The sequence below is a fragment of the Hevea brasiliensis genome, chromosome 10 (genome assembly GCF_030052815.1).
Source record: "Hevea brasiliensis isolate MT/VB/25A 57/8 chromosome 10, ASM3005281v1, whole genome shotgun sequence".
NCBI lineage: Eukaryota > Viridiplantae > Streptophyta > Magnoliopsida > Malpighiales > Euphorbiaceae > Hevea > Hevea brasiliensis.
In genome coordinates this window covers 34,645,554-34,672,404 of record NC_079502.1, presented here as the reverse complement: position 1 = coordinate 34,672,404, position 26,851 = coordinate 34,645,554, and positions in this window count along the sequence as shown.

The window sequence follows — 26,851 nt, the reverse complement described above, 5'->3', positions numbered from 1 at the left end:
AAAAATATGGTATACTCAACATACCTAGTGAAATCTCAAAATGTAGTACAAGCAACCTACTCTGCTCTCTGTCCGTCTGTCTACCAGCGACAGCAATGAAAAAGCTATCGTTGAGCCAATGTCTCAGTGGTGCACAACATTAAGAAAATACAATTTAAAACCATAAACCATGTGACACCCCTTACCCGTGTACAGTATACCCGAGTAAGTAATGCCACACAGTGTACCGGCACACTCTAATATTCCTCAATTAATTTTCATCAATAATTTTGATTATAGCTTGTGAAATATGTTTTATTTAAGTCATTATTGAAATTATAATTTATTTGAGGTTCCGAAAATTTTAAAAGAAAATCCGGCAGAGTACCGGCTAAAAATGGAGAAAACCGTTCTTCGGAACCTGTTAAAAACACTTCCAATATTTTTATTCCATCATCTCAAACTCCAATATCCAAAATCTCAACAATATTTCTCAATAGCAAATTCTCAATAATCTTTTCATTTCACAAACATCCATTTCTCATATACAAGCGATAAATACATGCTCAAATTTTGCATTCATAGTCATAACTTTCATTATTTACATGGACATCAAAATATATTACATGAGTTCAAATACATATGAAAAAAGTAAAAATCTGCTACAAAATATCAAAATGACAAAATGACACCTAGTGCCCTACCAATGCACTGCAGGTAGTGAGGTGACACGGACATCGCAGTGAATCGCAGGATGGACTCACCCAGTCTGTGGTCTACTAGGCTCACGATCAGGATCTCCAGTACCTATGCGTGGCAAAAGCAACGCGCTAAGCAATAATGCTTAGTGGTGCAATAATAAAATAACAAGAAAATAAATGTGTATGGAATGTGTATGCTTTCTTTGTTTGGTATTGGTACATTCATGATTTCATTAACGTTGTTCACTTTTATTCATTTGATTGCCCCAAGTAACCTACACTAGACGCATCGGATGGATAACGGGTAACCGCCTTTGGGTACCTAGTACCTCGGGCCGTCACACCATCGGTCACATATGCATCTCCCGGTGTGCAACAGAACAGCTAATAAGCTGTAAATAATGTCAGGCACAAGGCCAAGTCTCAATATAAAGTCAGAATGGCTAAAAGCCATGAAATCACAGAATGACATTTTTGCCATGTGCAGTACTGCTAACTGAACCCTATTGGCATGCCAAACTATCCAAACCAATCTTGTTAGGTATACTAGGGCATTTGAAACTTTTAAATTCTTCAATTTGTGAATTTCAAATTTTTGGTGTCACTATTCATTATTGGTCAACAAAAATGTTGACTTTTAGAATAAAAATGTGTACATTGACTTTGGCACTCCCAACATACCACATTTGGTGTTTAAAACTTGTTGGCATTAAGTGTTAATACCATTTCAAAGTGTAACTCAACACAAGCAGAATTTTCAGTTTTGGTGAGTCAACTTCACTGTTCCATTGGACACTGTTACTGTAGGAATTTGAAGAAATGTAAAACATAAAAGTTGTTCATTATTTTGTCTAGTTGAATTTTCTTTTTTGAATCACTCCATTTGGAGTTTTGTAGCTCCAGATATGACCCAAAAACCCAGGCTGGCCGGATTTGCATTCTGCAGAAAATACCATATCTACAGTAGCATGAAAAGTGACTGCCATAGCCATTTGGGTTAGGTTCTGGCCATAATTTGGGGTAGGTTCCTTCATGAAAGTTGTTTTTCTATGTCTTAACTTGTTGCTGTAAAAATTTCAGGTCAATTGACCAAATCTACAGTGAGTTATGGCCAAATGAACAGTTACTGTTCATTTGGTCAATTCTGCAGAACCAGCTGCAGGGTATCCGGATTGGGGCCAAGTTTTGGTCCTCTTGTTTTGGTCTTTTGGGCATGGTTTCTTCAGAAAAAATGTGCCATTGTAAGCCTAGTTTCATGTCCAATTGGCCAAACTTCAATTGGACTAACACAGCCTAGGTTCCAAAATCTCGATGTAAATCTTGGGTCTCGATCAGATATGATGGAAAGTGGAATTCCATGCAGTCTAACTATCTCACTGATATACAATTCTGCTAACCTCTCTAGTGAGTAGTCAGTCCTAACTGGCAGAAAGTGTGCTGACTTTGTCAATCTATCAACTATCACCCATGCTGCATCATGCTTCTTCCGGGTGAGAGGTAGGCCACTTACAAAATCCATGGTGACCCGATCCCATTTCCATTCAGGTATGCGTATAGGCTGTAGCAAACCTGATGGAACTTGATGTTCTGCCTTGACTTGCTGACATGTCAAGCATTTAGTCACATAATCAGCTATGTCCTTCTTCATACCAGGCCACCAATACTGAAGCTTCAGATCATGATACATCTTTGTACTTCCTGGGTGCATAGCATACACACTGGTGTGTGCCTCTTTTAGAATACTGGTCTTCAATTCCCCATTATCTGGTACACACAGTCTTCCTTTGTAATACAGACACCCATCTGCTTTCACCTCATAGTCAGTTGCTTTTCCCTCTGGAATTTTGCTCATAATAGCCATTAGCTTCTCATCTACCTTCTGCCCATCTAAAATCTACTATAGCAGGTTTGGCCTCACTTACAACTCAGCCGAGATAGCTCCATCACGAACCAAAGATAGACGGGCATTCAATGATCTCAAGGCTGTTATGGATTTTCTGCTCAAAGCATCAGCAACTACATTTGCCTTCCCAGGATGGTAGTCAATTACACAATCATAATCCTTCAGGAACTCAATCCATCGCCTCTGTCTAAGGTTGAGCTCCCTCTGAGTTGGCAAATATTTTAGACTCTTGTGGTCTGTGTAAATGTAGCACTTTTCACCATACAAGTAATGCCTCCATATCTTCAGTGCGAAGATAATTGATGCAAGCTCTAGATCATGGGTAGGGTAGTTCTGTTCATGTGGCCTTAGCTGTCTGGAAGCATAGGCGATCACTTTCCCCTCTTGCATCAATACACACCCTAACCCATTATGTGAGGCATCACTATAGACCACAAAGTCCTTTCCGGACATTGGCTGTGTTAACACTGGTGCCTCTGTCAACATAGCCTTCAATTTCTCAAAACTGGTCTGACACTTGTCATTCCAGTCAAATCTGACATTCTTGTGTAACAACTTGGTCATTGGAGCAGCTATTAGGGAAAATCCCTTCACAAATCTTCTGTAATACCCAGCTAGCCCCAAGAAGCTTCTGACCTCAGTTGTATTTCTGGGAGGCTTCCATTCCATCACTGCTTCTATTTTCTTGGGATCCACCCTAATCCCATCAGCTGACACTATGTGTCCAAGGAATGCAATCTTATTCAGCCAAAAGTCACACTTGGACAACTTAGCATATGACTCCTTTTCTCTCGTGGTTTGCGAACAATCCTCAAATGCTCATCATGTTCTTCCTGGTCTTGGAATACACCAAAATATCATCAATAAAGACCACTACGAACCGATCTAAGTGTGGATGGAAGATACGGTTCATAAGGTCCATGAATGCATTGGTGCATTTGTTAAGCCAAAGGGCATCACTAGGAACTCATAATGCCCATATCGGGTCACGAATGCGATCTTTGGCACATCTGCATCCTTCACCCTCAATCGATGATACCTCGATCGAGATCAATCTTAGAAAATACTCTTGCTCCCTTCAATCGATCAAACAGATCATCAATTCTAGGCAACGGATATTTGTTCTTCACGGTCACTTTATTCAACCGCAGGTAATCAATACATAGCCTCAAAGTCCCATCCTTCTTCTTTACAAGCGACCTGGAGCTCCCCATGGTGACACATCTGGGCGTATGAACCCCTTATCCAGCAACTCTTGCAACTGAGTTTTCAACTCCCTCAATTCAGTAGGTGCCATCCTATAAGGAGCAATGGAAATGGGTGCTGTACCCGGCAGTGTCTCAATAGCAAATTCGACTTCCCTTTCTAGTGGCAAACCAGGCAATTCTTCAGGAAATACCTCTGGGAAGTCTCTCACTGTGGGTATATTACTCAGGTTTGGCTTAGCCTGCCTAGTATCCACCACATGTGCTAGGTAGGCTTCACAGCCTTTTCTCATCATTCTTCTTGCAACAGTGGCTGAGATGACATTGGACAAGAAATCTGTCCTTTCACCCACAACTGTAATTTCATTACCCTCCGGAGTTTTTAGAGAAATCCTCTTCAGTTTGCAATCAACTATTGCCTGATGATGTGACAACCAGTCCATTCCCAAAATCACGTCAAACTCATGTAAAGGCAACTCAATCAGGTCTGCCAAGAATTCATACCCCTGAATCCTTAACGGGCAACCCTTGTATACTTTGTTCACCACTACACTGTGGCCCAATGGATTAGTGACCAGAATGTCTTGGTCACTCTCCCCTATCAGTATCCCCCTTTCTACGGGTAAGTTGATGCAAATGTAGGAATGAGTGGATCCTGGATCCACCAATGCATGCACAGGTGTAGTGTAGAGGAAGAACGTACCCCTTATGACGTCCGGGGCATCTTGCTCCTCCTGAGCTCTAATAGCATAAGCCCTTGCTGGTGGTCTCTTGTCGAGCCTCTCTGGCTCGAGATGCGAGCCTCTGTGATGGTCCAATGACCTCGGACTTGCAGTTTTCTACCTCTACGTAGTGCGGGGCAGTGCATGCGCTTGTGTTGGAGCAATTGTAGTAGTTCTGCGTGGGCGGTTTCTCAACCGATGCTCTGTGACCCACACCTCAAGCAAGCACCGCCACTCTCTAACACTCCCCTTATGCCATTTCGGCGGTGTGGACACGCGAGAAGATCTTTGGGGCTGGTCCCTGAACCCCATTCTGGAGAGCGCCCACGATGGTGTGGGTGACCTCTCCTAGGGGTGAATCGTGGCACAGGCCCCGAGACCGACCACGGCCCCGTGGCTGACCCGAACTCTGTGCAGGAGGACCCTTAAACTTCTTCCCAAATCCAGGAGCGTAACTAGACTGACCTGGTCCCCTCTTCTGCTGTCTATCCCTTCTAGTCTGCTCACTGATTCTTACTTTTTCCACCTTTATTGCAACTTCCACTAACTTGGTAAATTCTGTGATTCCCAAGGCAGTGAGCTGGATCTTGATGTTATCATTTAGTCCCACTTCAAATCTCTTGCATCTATCAGCTTTATTAGGGACTATCACCATTCCATAACGGCTCAATCGGACAAATTCCTTCTCATATTCAGTCACTGACAACTGTCTCTGCCTCAAGTTAATAAACTCTCTTCTTCTCTCTTCCAGGTATACAGTACCCACATATTTCTTCTTGAACTCGGAGAGAAAGAAGTCCTGATTCTGACTTACTGCACTTCACTGACACGGTGTCCCACCACTCATAAGCATCGTCTTGCGGTAAAGAGATGGCGACTTCGGGTTTTGCTCGGAGTGCGGTGAAGTTGTTTTAGTACTCTGCTCTGCATTTCAACCAATTCTCTACTGCATGAGTCATCTTCTCTCTTGCCATAGAAGTCCACAGCTCCAAACTTCCTTAGCCTTTCCAGGTGTGATTTCTGCTGTGGAGCTGGTGGTGGTGCTGGCATTACCCCGGCCATTTGTCTAAAGAAGTCGGCCATTTGCTGAAACATGGCCTGTGGAGGCTGAGCAGGCTCTGCTTGAGCTGGCAGAGCAGATTCTCTCATGCCCCCAGTCTCCGCTGCTGCAGGTGGAGCATGACTCTCCACTTCCTCCTCAACAGCTCTCTGAGATGAAGGGTCCATATCCTATTCAAAATAAGAAGGATAAACAGATCTGCGTTAGTGTCACCTCGACTCTTACAAATGCAATGCATGGTATGGACTCAATCTAGGCTCAGAAACGCCTAAACCGTGCTCTGATACCACTAAATGTGACACCCCTTACCCGTGTACAGTATACCCGGGTAAGTAATGCCACACGGTGTACCGGCACACTCTAATATTCCTCAATTAATTTTCATCAATAATTTTGATTATAGCTTGTGAAATATGTTTTATTTAAGTCATTATTGAAATTATAATTTATTTGAGGTTCCGAAAATTTTAAAAGAAAATCCGGCAGAGTACCGGCTAAAAATGGAGAAAACCGCTCTTCGGAACCTGTTAAAAACACTTCCAATATTTTTATTCCATCATCTCAAACTCCAATATCCAAAATCTCAACAATATTTCTCAATAGCAAATTCTCAATAATCTTTTCATTTCACAAACATCCATTTCTCATATACAAGCGATAAATACATGCTCAAATTTTGCATTCATAGTCATAACTTCCATTATTTACATGGACATCAAAATATATTACATGAGTTCAAATACGTATGAGAAAAGTAAAAATCTGCTACAAAATATCAAAATGACAAAATGACACCTAGTGCCCTACCAATGCACTGCAGGTAGTGAGGTGACACGGACACTGCGCAGAACTGCAGGATGGACTCACCCAGTCTGTGGTCTACTGGGCTCACGATCAGGATCTCCAGTACCTACGCGTGGCAAAAGCAACGCGCTAAGCAATAATGCTTAGTGGTGCAATAATAAAATAACAAGAAAATAATTGTGTATGGAATGTGTATGCTTTCTTTGTTTGGTATTGGTACATTCGTGATTTCATTAACGTTGTTCACTTTTATTCATTTGATTGCCCCAAGTAACCTACACTAGATTCCGGATGGATAACGGTAAAGCGGCCGGGTACCTAGTACCTCGGGCCGTCACACCATCGGTCACATATGCATCTCCCGGTGTGCAACAGAACAGCTAACAAGCTGTAAATAATGTCAGGCACAAGGCCAAGTCTCAATATAAAGTCAGAATGGCTAAAAGCCATGAAATCACATAATGGCATTTTTGCCATGTGCAGTACTGCTAACTGAACCCTATTGGCATGCCAAACTATCCAAACCAATCTTGTTAGGTATACTAGGGCATTTGAAACTTTTAAATTCTTCAATTTGTGAATTTCAAATTTTTGGTGTCACTATTCATCATTGGTCAACAAAAATGTTGACTTTTAGAATAAAAATGTGTACATTGACTTTGGCACTCCGAACATACCACATTTGGTGTTTAAAACTTGTTGGCATTAAGTGTTAATACCATTTCAAAGTGTAACTCAACACAAGCAGAATTTTCAGTTTTGGTGAGTCAATTTCACTATTCCATTGGATACTGTTACTGTGGGAATTTGAAGAAATGTAAAACATAAAAGTTGTTCCTTATTTTGTCTAGTTGAATTTCCTTTTTTGAATCACACCATTTGGAGTTTTGTAGCTCCAGATATGACCCAAAAACCCAGGCTGGCCGGATTTGCATTCTGCAGAAAATACCATATCTACAGTAGCATGAACAGTGACTGCCATAGCCATTTGGGTTAGGTTCTAGCCATAATTTGGGGTAGGTTCTTTCATGAAAGTTTTTTGTCTATGCCTTAACTTGTTGCTGTAAAAATTTCAGGTCAATTGACCAAATCTACAGTGAGTTATGGCCAAATGAACAGTTACTGTTCATTTGGTCAATTCTGCAGAACCAACTGCAGGGTATCCGGATTGGGGCCAAGTTTTGGTCCTTTTGCTTTGGTCTTTTGAGCATGGTTTCTTCAGCAAAAATGTGCCATTATAAGCCTAGTTTCATGTCCAATTGGCAAAACTTCAATTGGACTAACATAGCCCAAGTTATGGCAGTGCAAAGGGACTGAATTTTCAGTCCCTATGCTGCTGTCCTAGGGCAGTTTATACCTTGACTTTGCCATACCATTTTTCAGTCTAAATTGTATTCAACATACCTCAAATGGTCACTTATTGACCATTAGATTGTTCTTTAACAGTTTAGTAAGTCAAGTCAATTTTTCATGCCTCAAAACCCTAATATCCAATGCAATTTACCCATAAACCTCAATTAGCACCCTAGTTCAACATCTATATAGGTATATAGCTTAAACATAACCTCCAATTCATGCTAAGTCCATTAAAAACATCCAAAACCATTCCTCTATTAGGGCTGCCGAATTCTTTGGTGGAGATATACATTGAATTTGTTTCATTATTTCACAATTTCTAATTCATTACAAGCCTAAATCATGGAATTAATGAACTTTAATTACATATATGCACTAACCTTGTTGTATGCCAATCCAAGCTTGAGAAAGCTTCACTTTCTTTCTTCTTCTTGGCTGCCAAGAGCTTGTTTAAGATGTGGAGTAAAGCTTTAATGAAGAGAAGTTAGAGTTTTGTGGTGTAAACAAGGGAAAAATCAAGCTTGATTGAAAAAAAATCAATGGAGGTGTCTAGGGCAATTTTCGGCTAGCTTTTGGGGAGGGAAGTAGTTGCTGCAATTTTTATTATTTTGGTCTTCTTTTAGTCCATTTTAATAGTTAGTCAAATGAGGGCTTAATGGTGATTGGTGGAAAATCTTGAATGACATCATAATATGTCATTATTTGCATTATTTTTCATTTTCTTTTCTTTTCTTTCACTACTCATTTCCAATTTCATTTTTAGTAATGTTTATTCATATTTTATGTCATATTAATTATTTACTCAACTAGACAAGTCGGCCAAAAATCACCTCTGAAGGCGAAATGACCAAAATGCCCTCCGTTTGGCTTAACGGGTCAAAATTGTCTGTACCGATTGAAAAATTTTTCTAGGTATTTTCTTGGCATTCTAATGCCATGGGAACCTCAATTACCCTTCTCTGGAGTCCCAAAAATTATTTTATAATTTTTCCCCCGGGTTTAGGGCTCCTCGTTGCGAGAACCGCAACTTACCTCCGGTTACCCATCGCTTGGGCACCGGCTCGTTTTGCTTGGTTGTATTTTATTTCTAAAATTTTTACTAAGTGTTTCTTATTAATATTTGAGTTAATTATGGTTCTTGACTTTAGTTTAAATATTTTTCCGGACGTTCTAGCTGTCCGGACCGACACCGGTCACCGGAACAGTAGGATGTACGGAGTGGTTACCAGGAGGGTGTTACAAACCATAAATCATATGAACTGTGAATACTTAAAATAATAGTTGAATTCAAAAGACAGTGAATGTCATAAAGAATTAAACTCCATTTCACAATATTACAATAAATATCAATAAATCACACACATAGCTAAATCATGAATCCAAAGTCCCATTCGTCCCAAAAGCCGATGGCTAGTGAGGAATAACATAGCTAGCTAGCAATTATATGAGTACTCATCCTATTCATCCTCAACTGACACACACCTCAACACTTCAATCAGAGAGGGAGTTCAAAGCCAATTCGTCCCACTAGACAAGCTAGCGCGAAATTCAATCAATATACATGATAGTTGTGGTTTCAAACTATTTGCAATATTTTTCAAGCAATAAGTATCCATAAAATATCATTCAAACAAAATTTTCACAATTTAAGCAATAATATACAAATTGTCATAATTTATTTCAATTGAAAATTCAAAAGAAATAACTGTTGTGCACAAACCTCTGAAAAGTAACCTCTTGGCCCTGACTCAGTGTTTCCTTCCCCTTCCCTGAGTCTTTGCTAACTGAAACACATAATTTAAAGTGTTTCAGTACTCATTTAAACTATGTCTAACAGTAAGGTTCAATAATTAATTTATTTAATACTATTGCTTTCTTAGTCAACCTATAATGTTAACCTTTGATGCACTCTAGGGGAATAAATTTTAATGTTACCAATATGTCACATTTTATAGTCTTTTGGTGTTGATACATGTTACCAAATTCATTTTCAAGTGTATTGCATTTTATTGCAATTTTTCAGATTTCAGTATGCTGTTTTGACCAAACCGGATGACCTAGTTCCCTCAGTTTTCGGGTTTTGATCCGAATTACAAACTTGTAGGTCTATGTCTTAGTGAACTTTTGCCACAAATTTTAGGTCATTTGGAGTTTACTAAACCATGTTATGGTCATTTTACTATTGCTGAACAGATTGCACTAAAATGGCAAACTTAGGTCATTTTTAGGTCATTTCCTATTCTGACAGTTTTTATACCCGAATTTGTGCAAGCATTTTGACTTGCTTATGGTCATTGCTGGGTTTTGGTGTCTTTATAAGAGTTGTAGCTTTATGTCTAAGCTATCCATGGTATAAATTTCAGATCATTTGGACCTGTTTTGAGTGAGTTATGGCCAAACACTGACTGCTATCCAAATGGTCAATTTTCAGGTTTGTATAGTCACTAATCCAGATTTGGTCAATTCTCATGTCACTTTCTAAATAGAATTTAGGTAGGCTTTCTTCATGAAAGTTGGCACATTTTGTGCCTAGTTTCACCTCCAATTAGCCTCATACCAATTGGAGTCACACAATTCCATTTATAGCCTAAAACATATACTGCCCTTAACACAATTTAAAAGCATCAATCCAAATACACTTAAGGCATTAACCACCACATTTGCTGTCCCTGGCTGATAGTCTATTAAGCAATGATAGTCTTTAATTAGTTCTAACCATCTCTTCTGCCTCAAATTCAATTTCTTCTGGGTGCTCAAGTACTTCAAGCTCTTGTGATCAGTGTAGATGTAGCATTTCTCCCCATACAAATAGTGCCTCCAGATCTTCAGAGCAAAAACAATAGCTGCAAGCTCCAAGTCATGTGTCGGATAGTTCCTCTCATGCGGTTTTAGCTAGCATGATGCATAACCAATGACATTCCAATTTGCATCAATACACAGCTTAACCCATTATGAGAAGAATCACTATAAACTGTGTATTCTTTACCCGATGTAGGTAAAGTAAGACTGGAGCTTCAGTTAAACAGCTCTTCAACTCATCAAAACTCTACTAGCATTTATCCGTCCACTGAAATTTCACATCTTTCCGAAGCAGCTTGGTCAGTGAAGAAGCCAACATAGAAAACCCTTTCACAAATCAACGGTAATATCCAGCTAAACCTTGAAAACTGTGAATTTCTGTGATATTCTTGGGTGGCTTCCAATTAAGAATAGCTTTTACCTTGCTAGAATCTACCTTGATCCCTTCAGCTGACACAATATATCCCAAGAAAGAGATTTCTTTTAGCCAAAATTCACATTTTGACAATTTGGTGTATAGTTATTTCTCCCTTAAGGTCTATAGTACAATCCGCAGATGTCTGTCATACTCCTTTGCATTCCTCGAATATATCAAAATATCATCTATAAACACTATCACAAATTGATCAAGGTATGGTTTGAAGATAGTGTTCATCAGATCCATAAAAGCAGCTGGAGCATTAGTTAACCCGAATGGCACTACCAGAAACTTGTAACACCCCTATGTTCAGTAGTGCATTCTACTATTCCGGTGACCAGTGTCGATCCAGACAGCTAGAATGCCTAGAACTACATTTAATTGTTAGTCAGGAGACATAAAATAATGAAATACAAGAAAAGAAAATACAAAAAAAAAAACAAAGGAAAAATAATAGCAATGAAATGAAACTAAGTTAAACGAGCCAGCACCGCAGCGATGGGTGACTGCACGGGGAAGTTACAGCGCAGGCAATAGCCAACCCCAGGACTGTAGGGAACCCTCGAAATTTTGTTTCGAGACATAATTAAAGACTTATTAAAATATAAATTTCATTAGAAATATCAAAGAAAAATTAGTAAGTCAGTACAAATAAAAACGAAAATTTAAGAAAATTAGCGGGACAAGGATTAAATAGGTGTTATCGAAAAAGTCTGAATTTGGCCCGAAGAGGGGCATTTTGGTCATTTGACACCTAGAGTTAACTTTTGACCTAAATGTCCATAAAAAATAAGTGGTATTATATTTTGAAAATTTAATGAAAAAGGAAATTCAAGATAACATGTAATTGAAGGGAATTGGAGGGCATAATTGTAATTAAAGGAAATCTTAAATTAATCAAATTTTTAATTGTGATTAGTGGGGCATTATTGGAGTATATAAGGACCACTAGGACAGATTTTTCCACTAAAAGATTCATCTTCTTCTTCATTCTTTTTCTTTGCCGAATGTGATTTTCCTCTAAGCTTCCTCCATGGCCACCCCTTCATGCAAGCTCCATCTACCATGATTAAGCCATGGTTTCTTGCAAGTTTCTTCATTAAAAGTGGTGTATACCTCTTGGAAGATTATAGGGAGCAAAAAGGAAGAGATTTGGTGAGGTTTTGAAGAATTCCAAAAGAGGTAAGTAGGTATTTTCAATTCTTGTTTCATTAAAAGTGTAACTAAGGTTGTGGGTAGTTGAATTATGGAAGAAATTTGAGGTTTGATGAATTATTGGTGATGGAGCATTTTGGTAGCCATGAAACCTCACCATGAACAGCTTGTCCTTGCATGTAAATGGTTGTTTGGATGTTGATTTAAATGTTTAATTGTATTGATGTTGAATTCCATGTGTAAAGTTTGATTTGTAAGCTTGAAAAGTGAAATTGGAAGTTGATGGGTATGTGTAAACTTGTGGCAACCTCATGAAGAGATTAAAGTGTTTACGTTCATGAAATATTGTTGAATTATGTTGCTTATGGTGGCAGCATGTGTATGTGAATAATTGTTTGGATTTGGACATTTAAATGGGGTATGTTCATGTGGTTAAATTATTGTAATTGGACTTTGAAAATTCTGAGTTATAATGTGTATGTTGAGAGTGGTTACAAGCTGCCCAAAATGACCAAAATGTGATGTAAAGTGTGTTAATGTTATGGTACCAAATCAGAATTGGCATGAAAGGTAAACTTGGTAAGTATTGAATGTGTAATTGGTAAGTGTTGAATAATGTGTAACAGGGCAGTGTACACTTTAGCTTAGAACCTTAAGTGTGTGACTCCAATTGGTATGAGACCATTTGGAGGTAAAACTAGGCACAAAATGTGCCAACTTTCATGAAGGAAGCTTACCTAAATTCTGCCTAGAAGGTGATTTGAAAAATGACCAAATCCGAATTAGTGACTTTGAAGCCTGAAAATTGACCATTTGGGCAGCAGTTAGTGTTTTGACCATAACTTACTCAAAACAGGTCCAATTGACCTGAAATTTTTATCATGAATAGTTTAGACATAGATCTAAAATTCTTATGGGACACCAAAGCCCGAAAATGGCCAGAACCAAGCCAAATAGCTTGCACAAATTCGGGTACCAAAACTGGCCGAACCAAAAGTGACCTAAAAATGACCTAAGCTTACCATTTTATTGCATTTTGTCTAGCATTGGTAAATTGACCATATCTTGGTCTACACAACTCAGAATGACCTGAAATTTTGCTCCGCCTGTAATAAGACAAAGACCTACAAGTTTATAGTTTTGACCAAAACCCGAAAACCGAGGGAACTAAGTCATCCGGCTAGGTCAAATTAGTATACCAAAATCTGGCAAATTGCAATAAAATGCAATATACTTGAAAATGAAATTGGTAACATATACTAACACCAAAGGGCTATAAAATGTGACATATTGGTAACATTGGAATTGACTCACTTAGAGTGCATTAAAGGTCAACATTATAGGTTGACTAATGAAATGAATTGAAGGGAATAGTATCAAGAAAATTTAGATATTGGATTTTATTATTAGAAATAATTTAACTGAGTACTGAAACACTTTAAATTGTGTGTTTCAGTTGAAAAGGATATTGGGAAGCATAACGAACATTGAGTCAAGGCCTAGGGGCAACTCAAATCAGGTTTGTGCACAACTAGTTTTTAACTGATTTTATTCTGAATATTTCATATGATTAAATGACATATTTTTTTTATGTATTATGTTTAACAAGCATTGGATTTAATTCAATGATTATTGAAATTGTTATAATATGTATGAATTTAGCTTTGTGAAATGGTATTTCCACAAGTATTAAGCATTGTTGTGAATTGAATAAATTATGTTTTGGAAAATTATGATATAACATATTTTGAACTGTGATGGGCAATTTGCATGGAAAAATATAAATTTATGATTTGAATTGTGATGAGCATAAAAATTATTGAATATTGGAATTGACTTTGAATCGAATTGTATTGTGAATTTATGCTCACTAAAAGGATTGTGATATTGTTTTATGTCTCACTATAGATGCTTGACTAGGTTATTATCCGTCTCTCTTATTTGTTGAGAAGACAATGGAGTTAGTTGTGTTTTGATTACCATGGTATGTGCACAGGCTTAGATTTTCCTCTTATTAGAGGTTAGATCTAAGTTTTTTATATTATGGCCCTTTCGGAAGATTCATTATTGTGGTGTGTACTGTGCACGATGATTCGACCTCCCCGACCATAGGGAGTTAGAATTTGATTTAACCTCCCTGATCATAGGGAGTTAGAATCACCCCAAAGATGGCCTTTCGGATTAGTCTTGCATAGTTAGTGAGATAAATAATGGTTTTTGAGATAAAGAATGGTTTTTGAATAGTAAAGAATTGTGATTCAATTATGATTTATATATAATTGATTTTATTGGAATTAATCTTTATTTCCAATAAATTATTGGAATTACCTTAAATAGTTAGTTATGTTTTGATAAATTGAATTTCGTGATCAAAGTCATTTTATACAAATGATTTATATTAGTGGCAATGAATATTTTGAGTTTTGGAATTTGATGAGTATCCAGATTTTCAAATTATTTTCTGTAATTTTTGTTAAGGTATATTGTACTATGTTTTAAATTATAGTTTTGCACCACTGAGTTCACCACTCAGCGATAGCTTTGTATGCTGTCGCAGGTGAAAAGAGCATAGAGCAATTGAGTAAGCTTCTTGAAGACACATTCAGATCAACTCTAGGTATATCATAGGTATACCCATGTACATAGGTTTTGATGTATGCATGTAATAATATGTATGTAAATTATTTAAGCAGTTGTATAAAAACTCTTGTAAACTATTTTGGTATGTAATTAAATGCAAATTATTGTAATATAAATGTTGAGTCTTGTAATCAATGAAATGTTTCTTTTATGATGAGGTTGGCTTGAAAATGAATTGATTTGATTATTGAGATTTGAATAATGAGATGAAATGAAGTTTATTAGAGTTGTATTTGAGAAAACACATTAGAAGTATTTTCATTTGCAGGATTGAAGAACTGTTTTCTCAAAATACAGCCGGCACTTTGTCAAAATTTTGAAAAAAATTTTATAACACCAGATTTTAATCGATGATTTAAATTTCACGAAAATTGTTTTAAAATCCCTTGTAGTATATCTAATGGGTTATCGGTAGGTGAAGTACGGTTATTCATTAGGTGCACTACGGGATCACGTTACATCTTACTGGGGAGTAGGGTGTGACAAAACTCATAATGGCCATATCAAGTTCTGAAAGCAGTTTTTGGAATACTCTGCTCTTGCACTTTCAACTGATAATAACTAGATCGCAAATCAATTTTAGAGAACACAGCTGCACCCTTCAACTAATCAAATAGATCAACAATGCGAGGCAACGGATATCTGTTCTTTATTGTCACCATATTCAACTGTCAGTAGTCAATACATAAGCGGAGAATGCCATCTTTCTTCTTAACAAACAATACTGGCGCTCCCCAAGGTGACACACTAGGGCGGATGAAGCCCTTTTCAAGTAGTTCTTGCAACTGTACCTCCAACTCCTTCAAACATTCTGTGTGGTGTTATGGAGATTGGATCCACACCAGGCATAACATTAATCTCAAACTGCACTTCCCTTTCTAGAGGTAATCTTGGCAGTTCATTAAGAAACACATTTGGAAAAGTCATATACTGTAGGGATGTCCCTCAATGCTGGACTCCCCACTTGGGTGTCTACCACATGTGCCAAGTATGCTTCACACCCCTTTCTGATCATTTTCTGGCTAGTGCAGCCGAAATGATGTTTGATGGCAATAGCTGCCTCCGCCCATGTATTACCACATCACTATACTGAGGGAGACCAAAAGTGACTGTCTTCAGTCTATAGTCAATCATGGCATGATGCCTGGCTAACCAATCCATACCCCAGATTATATCATAATCTCTTATGGGCATTTCAATGAGATCAGACAGAAAAGTATGTCCTTGGATCACCAAAGGACAATCCCTATACATTCTATTAACCCTAACCTCTTATCCTAGCGGACTTGTTACTAGTACCTCAAAGTTCATTTTTGTACATGGAACAGCAATGCAATCAATGATGCTAGCACTCATATAGGAGTGGGTAGAACTCGGATCAAACAACACAAATACATCTTGATTAAAAGTTGAGAAGGTACCAGGCACAATATTAGATGTCTCAGCCTCTTCTCTCTGTCTCATTACATAGACTCTAACTGAAGCACTGCCTTGCTCTGACTGATTCATTGTGCCTTGGCTACCTGCTGGACTACCTCTACCCCTGCCTCTACCTCTGCCAGGTGGTTGCAAACCTTTGGTGGCAGGATTCTGAACTGACCCTTCTGCAGTAGTAGGAGGTGGCCCAATTCAATGGGCACTGGTGTAGTCTTTAGAAAAGTGTCTTGTACCTCCGCAGTTATAACAGGCTCCTGTGGCCTTATAGCATACCCCACCATGATTTCTTCCACAAGTTTCACATTGATGGGGAGGGTAGGAACTTCTGGTAGTCTGCTGACCAGATGGAGGAGGTTTCTGCCCCGAATATCTTCCCCTACCAGACTTTTTACCACCCCTGTTGTGTTCCTCAAAGTTCTTTCTCTTCCCAATAGGACCACTGGAACTCTGATCTACTGACTTTCCTTTTTTCTCTTTTTCTATCTTTTCTGATTTCTTTTTCTCTGGGGCCGCTTCTGATTCAATTCTTTCTAATTCAAGTGCTTGAGAAATAAGCTCAGAGAAGTTATTATGTTTGAATCCGACCACTTGTAGTCTAAGACTGGGCTTTAAGCTAGTTTCAAACCTCTTACATCTTTCCCTGCTGGTAGAAAGGAGACTTCCTGCATAGTGGTTCAGGCAGGAAAACTCCCTTTCATATTCTGCCTCTGATATACTTTCCTGTTTCAGACTTAAGAACTCCTGTAGCTTCTGGTCCACATAGGCATCTGGGACATATTTTTGTCTGAACTCTCGAAGAAAGTCATCCCAGGTTAGCACTGGAGGTTCCTCCAAACTATGAGGAATGGTTTTTCACCAGTCATATGCATCCCCCTGTAGTAGTGATACTGAATACTCAAATCTGAGCTCCTCTATACAGTGTAGTTTCTTGAACACCCTATCCATTCTTTCCAACCATTGTTCTGCCTCTAGAGGATCTATTGTCCCCTTGAACTCAGTAGCCCCATTTTTAATCAGCTTGTCATATTGTCTAGCTGAAGGCTGTGGTTGTACCACTGGTGCCTGCAGTGGGGCTTGAGTAGGCATGTTACCAACCATCTGTTGGAATATTGCAACCAACTGCTGAGCAAATTGAATAGGAAACTACGGTACTGAGGGAGCTAGTGCGGCTGATCCACTCACATTGTGAAGGGATGGGGCTTCCCCTTGTACCTCAACCTCTATTGATTAATCGACTGAACGGTCCCCTTCTTCCATAGTCGATTAGAGGATATTATACCTCCTGAACAAATAACACAAGGAGATTTCCTCCCATTAGTGCATATTTATAATGTAATATACTGTATGTATAATGACATTGAGCAGTTGTACTATGAAGAAGGAATATTCAAATTACAGGTCAAAACAGAATTTAAAAACTAGCTTTGATACCACTAAAACAAGTCACACCCTACCCCTCCGTAAGGCATTACATGATCCTATAGTATACCTAAGAATTACCAAACTTCCTCTACTAATTACCCATTAAATACACTACAAGGGATTTTAAACCTTTTCTTATTTCTTTTTACAGTGGTGAGCACTTTTGACGGTGTTAAATTTTTTTTTAACTGAAGTGAACCCAAATAATAAATATGAAGTATCAGTAATTTCTGTAAAAATTTCGGCAGAGTGCCGTCTATATTTTAAATAAAATAGTTCTTCAAAAACCTGTAAAAAGCACTTTCAATATATTTTTTCAATCCCAAACTCCAATAATAGTTTAACACAATAAATTTCTCAACATTTGTTAACTCAATTCAATATCAAATTTCCAGTGTTTCCAAAAGCTGAGATAAAAGAAATATGTCACAATATTTTTATATGCCAAAATAATTTACAATTTTAGTTTACAACTGCTTAAGACCAAGTACAATATATACATACAGTGCACATACATTACAATAAAAATTACAAAAATATGGCATACTAAATATACCCAGCGAAATCTCAAAATGTAGAGCAAGCAGCCTACTCTGCTGCTATGTCCGTTTATCTATCTGCGACAGCAATGAAAAAGCTATCGCTGAGCCAATGTCTCAGTGGTGCACAACATTAAGAAAATACAATTTAAAACCATAAACCATAAATCATATGGACTATGGATACTTAAAATCATAGTTGAATTCAAAAGACAGTGAATGTCATAAAGAATTGAACTCCATTTCACAATATCACAATAAATATCAATAAATCACACACACAGCTAAATCATGAATCCAAAGACCAATTCATCCCAAAAGTCGATGGCTAGTGAGGAATAACATAGCTAGCTAGCAATTACATGAGTACTCATTTTATTTGTCCTCAACTGACACACACCTCAACACTTCAGTCAGAGAGGGAATTCAAAGCCAATTCATCCCACTAGACAAGCTAGTGAGGAATTAAATCAATATACAAAATAGCTATAGTTTCAAACCATTTTCAATATTTTTCAAGCAATAAGTATCCATCAAATATCATTCAAACAAATTTTTCACAATTTAAGCAATAACATACAAATTGTCATAATTTATTTCAATTGAACATTCAAAAGAAATAACTGTTGCGCACAAACCTCTGAAGAGTAACCTCTTGGCCCGACTCAATGTTTCCTTCCCCTTCCTTGAGTCTTTGCTAACTGAAACACACAATTTAAAGTGTTTCAGTACTCATTTAAACTGTCTATAACAATAAGGTTCAATAATTAATTTATTTAATAATATTGCTTTCTTAGTCAACCTATAATGTTGACCTTTGATGCACTCTAGGGGAATAAATTTTAATGTTACCAATATGTCACATTTTATAGTTCTTTAGTATTGATACATGTTACCAAATTCATTTTCAAGTGTATTGCATTTTATTGCAATTTATCGAATTTCGGTATGCTGTTTTGACCTAACCGGATGGCCTAGTTCCCTCAGTTTTTGGGTTTTGGTCTGAATTACAAACTTGTAGGTCTATGTCTTAATGAACTTTTGCCATGAATTTTAGGTCATTTGGAGTTTACTACACCAAGTTATGGTCATTTTACTATTGCTAGACAGATTGCACTAAAATGGCAAACTTAGGTCATTTCCGTTTATGGCAGTTTTTACACCCAAACTTGTGCAAGCATTTTGACTTGCTTATGGTCATTTTTGGGTTTTGGTATCTTCATAAGAGTTGTATCTCTATGTCTAAGCTATCCATGGTATAAATTTCAGGTCATTTGGGCCTTTTTTGATTGAGGTATGGCCAAAACACTGACTGCTATCCAAATGGTAAATTTTTAGGTTTGTAAAGTCACTAATCCGAATTTGGTCAATTCTCATGTCACTTTTTGGACAGAATTTAGGTAGGCTTTCTTCATGAAAGTTGGCACATTTTGTGCCTAGTTTCACCTTCAATTGGCCTCATACCCATTGGAGTCACACAATTATATTTATAGCCTAAAACATATATTGCCCTTAACATATTTTAAAAGCATCAATCCAAATACACATTCAATAAATGCATCTTTACTTCCCAAACTATTATGCACTTGTACTATAGCATACTCATTCAATAGTTTACATTGTAGCAACTTTGGGCAAAATACCATGAGCTTACATTCACAAAATATAACTCCTAATTTACAATATCCAATTCTAAACAATTTTCCACATAATACTCCTAACCAATACATATAATTTACACTTCCAAATTACATACATTATCACTACTATTTCATATACATGTGCTGCCACTTTTTGTACCATAACAACTTTTAATGAACTTAAACATTACCAATCTTCACCATGAGGCTGCCAAAGTAATACACATACATCAAGCTTTCCATTTTAACTTTTCAAACTCATAAATTAAATTTTATACATGGTAAATCACTCCTATACATATAAGCACTTAAATCAATACCCCAAATCACCAAATACATGAAGAAAACAAGTTAACATGTTGAACTTTCATGGTTGCCGAAATGTAGTATCACCCTATCTCACCAAACCTCAACATTTCTTCCATAATTCCACTCACCACAACACCCACACAAGCTTTAATGAGGAAAGGATGAAGAAATGGACATGTACCTCAAGTAGAACTTGGCAAACCTCTTCAAATCTCTCCGTTCTTGCTCCCAAAATGCTGCCCAAGGTGTGGTGATCAACTTTAATGAAGAGAACTAGTGGCAACAAGGGCTAAATGAGGAGTGCATGGAGGTTTAAAAAGGTGGGCGGCCATGGATGATATTTTGAGAGCTTGTTTCGGCTTGGAGAAAAGGTAGAAGATGAAGATGGAGTAAGTGGAAGAAATCTGTCCCAAATGGCTTACATATGTGTTATATAACATAAGTTAGTGGAGCACTAACTATTATTTAATAGTTAATAATCCCAAGTTTAACAATTCCCACATTTTACCTCATTTCTTTTACTTTTTCCACAATGTATCACAATTTTAATTTTCATGATATTTTCAAAGTTTAATATCATTTATTTTTAATGGAAATTTAGGTCAAAAGGCAACTCGGGGTGTCAAATAACCACAATGCCACTATTCACATTGTATTCCCGATTTTTCGATGACACCGAATTTTATCAGTTTCTCGATTTCTCATTTTTTGTTGCACTAATTAATTAATTTTTCTTTGACATTTCTAATGTCATTTATACTTCAATCGATGTTTATTTCATTCTTAAAAATATTTCCCAGGATTCCCCGTGGTTTAGGGCTAGTCAACGGTCCTCACCGCAACTTCCAGGTACGGTCACCCATCGCTACGGTTTTTGGCTCGTTTAACTTAGTTACATTTCATTGCTCTTATTTTTCCTTTGTTTTTCTTGTATTTTTTTATAGTGTATTTCATTATTTTATATCTCCTCACTAATATTTAAGTATAATTTCAGGCATTCTAGCTGTCTGGACAGACACTGGTCACCGGAACAGTATGACGCATTGCCGAATATAGTGGTGTTACACAATAATCTAGATTTGGTTTCAAGTCATGCTAGGGACTTTGCAATCTAATTGCAAACCAAACCTATTTAATTAATCAATTAAACTCTTTAATTAATTAATTAAATCATATTTAATTTAGTGATTACTTGTGTATGTGTGTGACTTACTAGGCTCATCACTAATTGGCAATGAGATATGATATCAACTCTTAATATCATCAGAACTCTTTCTTACCATAAATGATTTCTCTAAACCGTTTTATACACCTCATAGACCATGGCTAACACCTAGCATAGCAAGCCATGGCCACCCAATCAGTAATAAGGTTTACCTTAAATGAACCTATAATCATATGTTACCATGCACTAGAATGTCTCTGTTACAAAATCCCAACTCAAGCTGGAGTCATGGTTTATGTCAAACCCCATTTTCTATGAATATTATGTTCTCTTTTAATTCCAGTTCTTGATTAAAAGATTTTCTTATCAGAAACCCTTTTCTGATTAAATCTATTGTCTTGGCCAGGAACTTGAAACATCAAGAACAATTAAATGAACATAGGATTTTATCCCTATTTACTTAAAGGAACAAATTCCATCTTGATCAACACCTACCTCTATATATAACTAGTAGGAGCCAACACATGCCCATATACCCATACACAGTACAAGTATGAAAGTAGTATCAAACTCAAACAACCTATATATAAGATAATTGTGCTATCTTAGGTCTAAAGATTATATGCACTGTTATGATTTATAACAATACATTGATAAGAGTAAACTCCATGTGCTTGTCATAAGTGTCACTGGTTCGACCTACTTATCATGTATAAGTGCCTATCATATTTGTCATATGGCATGAGACTCACCATTCTATCTTATTTATATCTCATATAAATAACTTGGGAACAAACATGAATACAATCTTTCTGGATAAGTCATGTTCTTATTGTGAAGTATCCTCGATTGTGAACCTATTTATGATACTTTGTACTAGAAATACTGTCACTCATATTCTTAACAACTTAAGAATAGAATTTCTAACAAAATATCAATGGACCTTTTCTATTACACATAAATATATTATGTAAATGGAAAAGTAAAAATGCCTTTTATTAATAAAACCATGTATAACATACATACTAAATGATATGCTCTAGGGCATACTACTAACATCAGCAACTCTTATAATAACAATGAATGAATGAAATGCACCTAGGAATGCCCTGATTCAATTCTTGGTGGCTCAGAATTGAATCCCTTAGAAAGTCCATGATCATACCATATTTATTATTTATCCATGAATGCATGAGATGTATGGGAATGTATGCAAGTATATGACATATGCATGCTAATTGGATAATGCGCAAAGTGAGACTATAATAGTAATTAGGATGACCAAAAAATCTTCCAAACAAATGATTAAGTTGGAAATGGTATAATTAAAGTAATTATAACATGGGCCCTCCATTCAGGCAATTATTTTAAGAAATTTTAAATACTTATATATGATGCGATTAATTTAAGAGATTTTCTTAGGAAAAATTGTTAAGCATGAGATGTTGTAAATATGTAAATGGTTTGGTGGCCAATAATGGATTTTCCTAAGGACATTAAAATTATTTGTATATTTACTGGCTCAATGGGATCAACTTAACTAATGCAAGATAAGTCAATAATGGATGTGCCTGAGATTTTGAGCATTAGGGGTTAGGTAAAGGATTGAACCTCACATGAGATGTGATGGGGAAAGAGTTGCTCACTTATAGTTTATTGTAATTCCAATAATGGATGTGCCTGAGGATGATCAATAGGATTATAAGAATTCAATCACCCACTAGAAATCCATCCAACTAGGATTTTCGTTTTCTACTTCGGAAGTGTAGGATTCGCTAGGTTAGTGGGAGGACCAATTTGATTAAAAGACCATAATCATTTTGATTAAATATATAATACATTTACTAATTAATCTGGTTATTTTCTGCAGTTAATTTTCTGATAATAATAAGCACACCACAACCACCACCATCCAATATCCTTGGGAGCATACTTGATCACAATAGGTTGACAGGAACTAATCTTTCTGATTGGATAAGAAATTTAAAACTTGTCCTGAACCTTAAACATATTGGATATGTTCTAGACTTAAATGTTCCTGGTCCCTTACCTCCAGAGGCCACTCAAGAGGAATATGAAACTTTGGACAAATGGTAAGAGCATGATATGAGAGCCAAGTGTTACATGCTTGCTTTTATGAGTAATGAGTTACAGAAGCATGAGAACATAGCAGAGTGCGAGTGAAATCCTCCTTCACCTATAAGAGTTGTATGGTGAACATAGCAGGAATGCCAGGTATGAGATATCTAGGCAGCTATTTCGCATTAGCATGTCTGAGAGACAGAATGTTGGGGATCATATCCACAACATGATTCGGCTGATTGAGCAGCTGGAACATCTTGACTTTAACCTGAATTTCCAACTGCAGATGGATTTGATCCTTCAGTCCCTACTTGAGTCATTTGGGAATTTTGTGACAAATTTCCATATGATTAAGTAGGATTACACCTTGGCTGATCTACTTAACATGCTAGTTATTGCCCAAAAGAATATGCTGGGAAATAAAAGAAAAGAGTTAGCTTTGATTACATCTTCTTTTGCTGGAAAGTCCAACGAGAAGAAGGGCAATAAGAAAAAGAAACCTCAAATTCCTGGTCCTTCCAAGAAGATAGCTAAACAGAAAACAAAGACCAAAGCTGATAAAGGCAAGGGAAAGTGTTTCCACTGCCAGAAGGATAGGCACTGGAAAAGGAACTGCCCAAAGTATAGCAAGTAGTAACTGCTTGCAGCAATGAGATATTAGACTCTGGGTTGGCAATGGCTCAACTGTTGAAGCTTTAGCCATAGGATTTAAATCTTTATACATGTGTGTGAAGGAGCAGAAGCATGAAAAACATAAGTTTAGATCATTTAATTCAAAAAATTTTCATCTAGGGTCATATGCATCATGCAAGATTCATTTTTATCTATTTGATTTCAATGATAAACAACATATTAAAACTCTTTTAATATGTTTTTGGATCTACATTTGCCATTTAAGATTTTAGAATTAACAGATTAATTCATTAGAACCCTAGATTAATTCAAGAACAAGTGCCCATATATCCATACACAGTACAAGTATGAAAGCAGTATCAAACTCAAATCACCTATATACAAGATAACTGTGCTATCTTAGGTCTAAAGATTATATGCACTGATATGATTTATGACAATGCATTGACAAGAGTAAACTTCATGTGCTTGTCATAAATGTCACTGGTTCGGCCTATTTATCACGTATAATTGCCTATCATGTTTGTTATATGGCATGAGAGTCACCATTCCATCTTATGTACATGTCATATAAATAACTTAGGAACAAACATGATTACAATCTTTCTTGATAAGTCATGTCCTTATTGTGAAGTATCCTCAATTGTGAACCTATTTATGATACTTTGTGCTAGAAATACTGTCACTCATATTCTTAACAACTTAAAAATAGAATTTCTAACAAAATATCAATGGACCTTTTCTATTACACATAAATATATTATGTAAACGGAAAAGTGAAATATCTTTTATTAATAAAACATGTACAAGATACATAATAAATGATATGCTCTAAGGCATACTACTAACAATCTCCCACTAGCACTTGAGCCATTCATTACAATATCTTAGACCCATCCTCTCAAGATGTTGGTCTAGCTGAGTTTGTGACATACGCCTAGTGAATGGATCAGCTAGATTTTCAGCTGATGCTATTTTCAGCATGGCTACATCTCCTCGCCCAACTATTTCTCTGATAATGTGGTAGCGCCTTTCTATGTGTTTGGATTTCTGGTAAGACTGGGGTTCCTTAGCTTATATGACTGCTCCATTATTATCACAGTGAAGTGGAACTGCTAACTCAATGGAAGGAACTAGTGCAAGTTCTGACATGTACTTCTTTATTGAAATAGCTTCCTTTGCAGCATCTGATACAGCAATATACTCAGCCTTGGTAGTGGAATCTGCAGTCGTACTCTATTTGGAACTCTTCCAACTGACTGCACCTTCATTACAAATGAACACATATCCAGAGGTAGACTTTCTATCATTGATATCTAATTGGAAATCAGAATCACTATAACCATCCAATTACAAGTCACCACCTCCATATATAAAGAATAAATCCTTAGTTCTTCTCAAGTACTTAAGGATATTCTTGATAGCTATCTAGTGTTCCAAACTTGGATTAGATTGATACCTGCTAGTAAAACTAACAGCATATGCGATATCCGGCCTACTACACAACATTGCATACATCAAACTTCCAATAGCCGAAGCATATGGAATCTTGGCCATTTTATCTCTTTCTTTAGGTGTCTTTGGAGACATCTCTTTAGAAAGGTGGATACCATGTCTCACTGGTAACAATCCTTGTAAAATCCTCACTTTAGCTAGTCCGTACAGTTTATTGTTCCGACGACCAATGACAGTCCCGACAGCTAAAATGTTTGAAATTATAAATAGACTAGAGTGAGGAGTTATAGGAATGAAATACACTAAGGTTAAACGAGTCGGAACCCCAAGGATGAGTAACCTGAAAGGGAAGTGACGGTGAAGGTCGTTAGCAACCCTAAACTCGGGGAAAACTTCATGAAATAATTTTTAGGACCTCAGGGAAGGATTATTGGGGTTCTCATAATAATAGAATGTTAAGAAAACACCAGGAAAATTTAATCAATCGGTACAAACAATTTTGGTCTGTTAAGCCAAACGGAGGGCATTTTGGTCATTTTGTCTTCAGAGATGATTTTTGGCTAACTTGTCCAGTTAAATAAATAATTTATATGACATAAAATGTGAATAAATATTGTTAAAAATTTAATTGGAATTAAATAGGCAAGAAAAGGGTGGAAAATGAGAGAAATTGGACTTATGACATCATAATGATGTCATTATAATCCTCCCACCCAATCAAGTGTTGACACATGGCACAAATTTATTTGAAAAGACTTAATAGGCAGAAAAATGAAGAAAAAAAAATCAAAAGGTCCTTATCTCCTTCTTCAAACCAAAACCTCTCTCCAATGTCCACCATGGCCAAGCTTTACAAAGCTTGATTTTCTTGGTTCTCACCCATTAAAGCCTAAGTTTCCCAACACAAAAATTTATTCTTTCATCTTGGTGAATCTTTTGGGAGCAAAAAGAAGTGAAAAAAAAAGAACCCTAGCAAGTTTGAATTTCACTCCATTAGAGGTTAGTGACTTAACTTGCTTTTCTCTTTCAATTCATGTTGAAGGAGTATGAATAAGTGTAAATTTGCAAAGAAATTTAACACGCCCATCCTATAATTTTGGCAGCCTTGGATATGGTGAGGTTTTGAGGATTTCATGGAACTAGAAATGGTAGTATGGCTGCCTTAACATTAGTCTCTTAAGTGAAATTATGAAATGCAAGTTAAATGCATGATTTGAGATGTTAGGGTTAGGGTTTGGGTATAAAATGGAGACTTTGATCATGTAATGGTGAAAGTGAGTTTTAATGGTCAATTAGTGACTATTTGGTTATGTGTAAACAAGAAATGAAGGGGTTTGTGTAGTGGGAATTGAGGTTAGTGTGGCTACCCTTGGTGACCTGCAGGATTAGGCATGAGTCTAGTAGGTTTGGGCAGCAATAACTGGAGT